Below are 6,656 nucleotides of genomic sequence, written 5' to 3' on the forward strand. Positions count from 1 at the left end.
ACTACTATAGACAACTATATGCCAGTAAAACGGGCAACCTATAAGAAACAAATTCTAGGGCAAATTCCTAGAAACATATGATCTCCTAAGACTGAATGAGGCAGAAATAGAAAATATGAACATACCAATTACCAGTAATGAAATTGAATCAGTAATTTTTTTTTTTAATTCCTAATAAACAAAAGTCCCTGAGCTTCCCTGGTGGCTCAGCTGGTAAAGAATCTACCTGCAATGCAGGAGACCTGGGTTCAATCCCTGGGTTGGGAAGATCTCCTGGAGAAGGAAAATGGGCTACTCACCCCAGTATTCTGGCCTGGAAAATTCCGTGGACTGTATACTCCATGGGGTCACAAAGAGTCAGACACAACTGAACAACTTTCACTTTGAACTTTGAAACAAAAGTACAGGACCAGGTGACTTTACAGACTAATTCTACAAAACATTTAGAGAGGAGTTAACACCTATCCTTCTGAAACTATTTCAAAAAATGCAGAGGAAGGAACACTTCTGAATTTACAAAGTCAGAATCACCATGATATCAAAACCAGACAAAGATATCACAAAAAAGAAAATTGCAGGCCAATATCACTGATGGACATAGATGCAAAACTCCTCAAAAAATATTAGCAAAGCAAATCCAACAATACAGTGAAAGGATCATTCACCATGATCAAATGGGGTTTTATCCCAGGGACATAAGGATTTTTCAATATCTGCAAATCAATCATTGTGTGTGTGATATACCACATAAAAAACCTGAAGAATAAAAATCATATGATGATCTCAGTAGATGCAAAGTAAAAAGCTTTTGACAAAATTCAACACCCATTTATGACAAAAAATTCTCCAGAAAGTGGGCATAGAGAAAACATACCTCAGCATCAGTTCAGTTCAGTTCAGTCACTCAGTCATGTTCGACTCTTTGCAACCCCATGAACTGCAACACGCCAGGCCTCTCTGTCCATCACCAACTCCTGGAGTTCATGAAAGCCATATATGACAACCACAAACCCACAGCTAACATCATACTCAATGGTGAAGAGCTGAAAGCATTTCCTCTAAGATCAGGAACGAAACAAAGATTCTCAGTCTGGTCACTTTGATTCATAATAGTGTTGGAAGTCCTAGCCACTGCAATCAGACAAGAAGAAGAAGAAAAAAAAGAAATCCAAATCAGAAAGGAAGAGATAAAACTGTCGCTGCTTGCAGGTGAAATGACACTATACATAGAAAATACTAAAGATGCCATCAGAAAACTACTCCAGCTCACCAATGAATCTGGTAAAGTTACAGGATACAAAATTAATATACAAAAATCTGTTGCATTTCTATAGACTAACAATGAACTATCAGAAAGAGGAATTAAGGAACCAATCCCATTTATATCACATCAAAAAGAATAAAATGCCTAAGAATAAATACCTAAGGACATAAAGGACCTGTAATCTGAAAACTATAAGATGCTGATAAAAGAAATTGAAGATGACACTCAGATGGAAAGATATACCATGTTCTTGAAGTGGAAGAATTAGTACTGTTAAAATGACTACTCAATGCAATCTACAACCTTTATCAAAATACCAATGTCATTTTTCACAGAACTAGAACAAATGATTTTTTAAATTTGTATGAAAACACAAGAGATCTAGAATAGCCAAAACGATCTTAAGAGAGAAGAAGAGAGCTGGAGATATTTTATGCTCTGTCTTCAGACTATACTAAAAAGCTACAGTAATCAAAGCAGTATGGTACAGAGACTTCCCTGGCACTCCAGTGGTTAAGACTCCATGCTTCAGCTGCGAGGAGCATAGGTTTGATTCCTGATTGGGGAAATAAGATCCTGCATGCAGTATGGTGTGGCAAAAAAATAAATAAATAAAAACAATAGTATGGTAGAGGAACAAAACCAGACACATAGATCAAGGGAACAGAATAAAGAACCCAGAAATAAACCCATGCACTCATGGTCAATCCATGACAAAAGGAAGCAATACTATCCAACAGAGAAAAGATAGTCTCTTCAATAAATGTTGCTGGGAAAACTAGACAGCTATATCTAAAAGAATGAAATTAGAACATTTTCTAACACCATACACAAAAATAAGCTTATAATAGATTAAAGACCTAAATGTAAGATTGGAAACCATAAAACTCATAGGAGAAAACATAGTCAGAACACCCTTTGACATATATCATAGCAATATTCTTTTGGACCTCTTGCCTAAGGCAAAGAAAGCAAAAGCAAAAACAAAGATATGGGACCTTCTTAAACCTGAAAGTTTTTCACAGCAAGGAAAACCACTGACAAAATGAAAAGACAACCTACTGAATAGGAGGAAATATTTGCAAATGATTTAACTGGTAGGGGGTTAATCCAAAATATATAAACAGCTCATGCAACACAACATCAAAAAATAAAAAACTAAAAATAATCCTGCATGAGGAATGGTATGGCAAAAAATAAAAATAAACAAATAAAAACAATAGTATGGTACAGAAACAAGGATTTAAAAATGGATAGAAGTCCTAAATAGACATTTTTTTTCCCAAATAAGACATATAGATGGTTAACAGGCACATAAAAAGATGCTCAACATCGCTAATCAACAGAAAAATGCAAATCAAAATCAAAATGAGACAACACCTTATATATGCCAGAATGGTTATCATCAAAAAGACCACAAATAGCAAATGTTATCAAGGATATGGAGAAGAGGGGACCCTTGTACAGTGTTATTGTTCAGTCTCTAAGTCATGCCCAACTCTTTGTGACCCCCATGGACTACAGCGTGCCAGTCTTCCTTGCCCTTCACTCTCTGCTGGAGCTTGCTCAGACTCATGTCTATTGAGTTGGTGATGCCATCCAACCAGCTCATGCTCTGTCTTCCACTTCTCCTCCTGCCCTCAATCTTTCCCAACATCAGGGCCTTTTCCAGCAAGTTGGCTCTTCATATCAGGTGGTCAGAGTATTGGAGCTCCAGCATCAGTCTTTCCAGTGAATATTTAAGGTTGATTTCCTTTAAGATTGACTGGTTTGGTCCCCTTGCTGTGTAAGGAACTCTCAAGAGTCTTCTCCAACACCACAGTATAAAGGCATCTATTCTTCAGTGCTCAGCCTTTTCTGTGGTTCAACTCTCACATCCATATATGAAAAACTGGAAAAAAAAAACACATAGCTTTGGATAAACAGACCTTTGTAAGCTAAGTTTTGTCTCTGCTTTTTAATACCCTGCCTATGTTTGTCATAGCTTTTCTTCCAAGGAGCAAGAGTCTTTTAGTTTCTTGGCTGCAGTTACTACCCACAGTGATTTTGGAGCCCAAGCAAATAAAGTCTGTCACTGTTTCCATTGTTTCCCCATCTATTTGCCATGAAGTGATGGGACCAGATGCCATAATCTTCATTTTTTGACTGTTGAGTTTTAAGCCAGCTTTTTCATTCTCTTTCACCTTCATCAAGAGACTCTTTAGTTCCTCTTTGCTTTCTGTCAGGGTGGTATCATCTGCACATCTGAGGTTATTGATATTTCTCAGCAATCTTGATTTCAGTTTGTGATTCATCCAGCCTAGTATTTTGCATGATATAATCTGTATATAAGCTAAATAAGCAGGGTGACGATATACAACCTTGACATACTCCTTTCCCTATTTAGAACAAATCTGTTGTTCCATGTCCAGTTCTAACTGTTGTTTCTTGACCAGGATACAGATTTCTCAGGAGGCAGGTACAGTGGTCTGGTATTCCATCTCTTAAAGAATTTTCCACAGTTTGTTGTGATCCACACAGTCAAAGGCTTTGGCATAATCAATAAAGCAGAAGTAGATGTTTTTCTGGAACTCTCTTGCTTTTCCTATGATCCAACAGATGTTAGCAATTTGATTTCTGTCTTTTCTAAATCCAGCTTGTATATCTGGAAGTTCTTAGCTAATGTACTGTTGAAGCCTACTGTGAAGGATTTTGAGCATTACCTTGCTAGTTTGTGAAATGAGTGCAACTGAATGGTAGTTTGAGCATTCTTTGACATTGTCCTTCTTTGGGATTGAAATGAAAACTGACCTTTTCCAGTCCTATGGTTACTGCTGAGTTTTCCAAATTTGCTGGCATATTGAGTGCAGCACTTTAACACCACCATCTATTTTTTAGGATTTGAAATAACTCAGCTGAAATTCTATCACCTCCACTAGCTTTGTTAGTAATATGCTTCCTAAGGCCCACTTGACTTCACACTCCAGGATGTCTGGCTTTAGATGAACGACCACACTATCATGGTTATCTAGGTCATTAAGACCTTTTATTGGTAGGTTTTCTGTGTATTCTTGCAACCTCTTCTTAATCCCTTCTGTTTCTGTTAGGTCCTTACTGTTTCTGTCCTTTATTGAGCCCATCTTTGCATGAAATACTCCCTTGATAGCTCTAATTTTCTTGAAGAGATCTCTAGTCTTTCTTATTCTATTGTTTTCCTCTATTTCTTTTCATTGTGCACTTAAGAAGGCTTTCTTATCTCTCCTTGCTATTCCTTGGGACTCTGGATTCAGTTGGATATATATTTCCCTTTCTCCTTTGCCTTTCACTTCTCTTCTCTTCTTTTCTCAGCTATTTTTAAGACCTCTTCAGATAGCTTCAGGCACTCTATCATATCTGATCCCTAGAATCTGTTTGTCACTTCCACAGTATAATCATAAGGGATTTGATTTAGGTCATACCTGAATGGCCTAGTAGTTTTCCATACTTTCTTCAATGTAAGTCTGAATTTTTCAATAATAGTTCATAATCTAAGCTGCTGTCAGCTCCCGGTCTTGAGAGCTTCTCCATCTTTGGCTGTAAAGAATATCATTAATCTGATTTCAGTATTGACCATCTGGTGATGTCATGTGTAGAACTGTCTCTTGTGTTGTCAGAAGAGGGTGCTTTCTATGACAAGTATGTTCTCTTGGCAAAGACAACCCTATTAGCCTTTGGCTTGCTTCATTCTGTACTCCAAGGCCAAACTTGACTGTTACTCCAGGTATCTCTTGACTTTCTACTTTTTCATTCCAATCCCCTATGATGAAAAGGACTTTTTCGGTGTTAGTTCTAGAAGGTCTTGTAGGTCTTCATAGAACTGTTGAACTTCAGCTTCTTCACCATTAGTGGTGGGACATAGACTCTGATTACTATGATGTTGAATGGTTTGCCTTGGAAATGAACCAAGATCATTCTGTCATTTTTGAGATTGCACCCAAGTGCTTTTTGGACTCTTTCATTGACTATGAGAGCTACCCCATTTCTTCTAAGGGATTCTTGCCCTTAGTAGTAGATATAATGGTTATCTGAGTTAAATTCACCCATTCCTGTCCATTTTAGTTCATTAATTCTTAAAATGTCAATGTTCACTGTTGTTGTTCAGTTGCTTAGTCATGTCCAACTCTTTGAGACCTCAGGGACTACACATGCCAGCCTTCCCTGTCCTTTACTATCTCCCAGAGTTTAAGCAAACTCCAGGAGATAATTCACTGTTGGGGAGTATGTAAATTGTTGCGGCCACTATGGAAACTGGTATGTAGGTTCCTCAATAAACTAAAAATAGAACTACCAATTACTGGAGTTGATCCAGCAATTCCACTCCTGGGTATACAGCTAAAGAAAAGGAGAACATTAATACCAAAAACTATTCACACACCAGTGTCCACAGCAGCATTATTTACCATAACCAAGATATGGAAGTAACCTAAGGGTTCATCAACAGATGAATGGATAAAAAGATGAGGTGGTAATATGTATATATTACATATCTATATCTATATCTATATCTATATCTATATATAGATATACACACAATGGAATACTACTCAGCCACAAAAAAGAATGAAAGTTCTCATTTGCAACAATATGGATGGACTCGGAGTGTATTATGCCTAGTGAAATTAGACAAAGAAAGACAAATACTATATGATGCCAATTATATGTGGAATCTTAAAAATAAAGCAAAATAGTGAACATAATTTTTCAAAAGACAGACTCACAGATAGAAAGAACAAACCAGTGGTAACCAGTGGGAAGAGGGAAGGGAGAAGAATCAAGACAGAGACAGGGAAATAACAAGTAAAAACTACCATTGTAAAATAAATGAGCTACAACACACGGAATATAGCCAATATTTTATAATAATTATGAATGGAATCTAATATTGAAATTGTAAGATGCAAAGTCAGTGTTTCAGTTTCATGTAATATTAAAACTGTAACATGTGAATCACTAGGTTATACCCCGGAAACATACAAAAATCAACTCAATTTAAAAAGAAAAAGAATTAAAGACAATATCCAGCTTTATTATTTTTATCCAAATGGTTTTCCCAGTATTGACTTAGGTGGTTTTCCCAGTATTATTAAAGAACGCATTTCTGCCCAATAATTTGAAATATATGAAGCCTTTTGCAGATGGTTTCTGAACCCTGCTTTATATGTCTGTTGGCAATGCCTCTCTGAGGAAGGATAGTTTCAAAAGCACAGAGTAGAAAAGAAGCATAGACTTTGGAGTGCAGACCAGGGAGGAAGCACAACTTTGAGATCAGGGATGCTGGTGGAGCTGCTGGGAAAGGAGAGCAGGAGGAGAGGGAAACTTGGGGGAGTGCTGGGCAGGCAGAACAAGACAGGGATAAGTTAACATAAAGTTAACT

The sequence above is a fragment of the Ovis aries genome, chromosome 23 (assembly GCF_016772045.2).
Source record: "Ovis aries strain OAR_USU_Benz2616 breed Rambouillet chromosome 23, ARS-UI_Ramb_v3.0, whole genome shotgun sequence".
In the NCBI taxonomy this organism is placed as follows: Eukaryota; Metazoa; Chordata; class Mammalia; order Artiodactyla; family Bovidae; genus Ovis; species Ovis aries.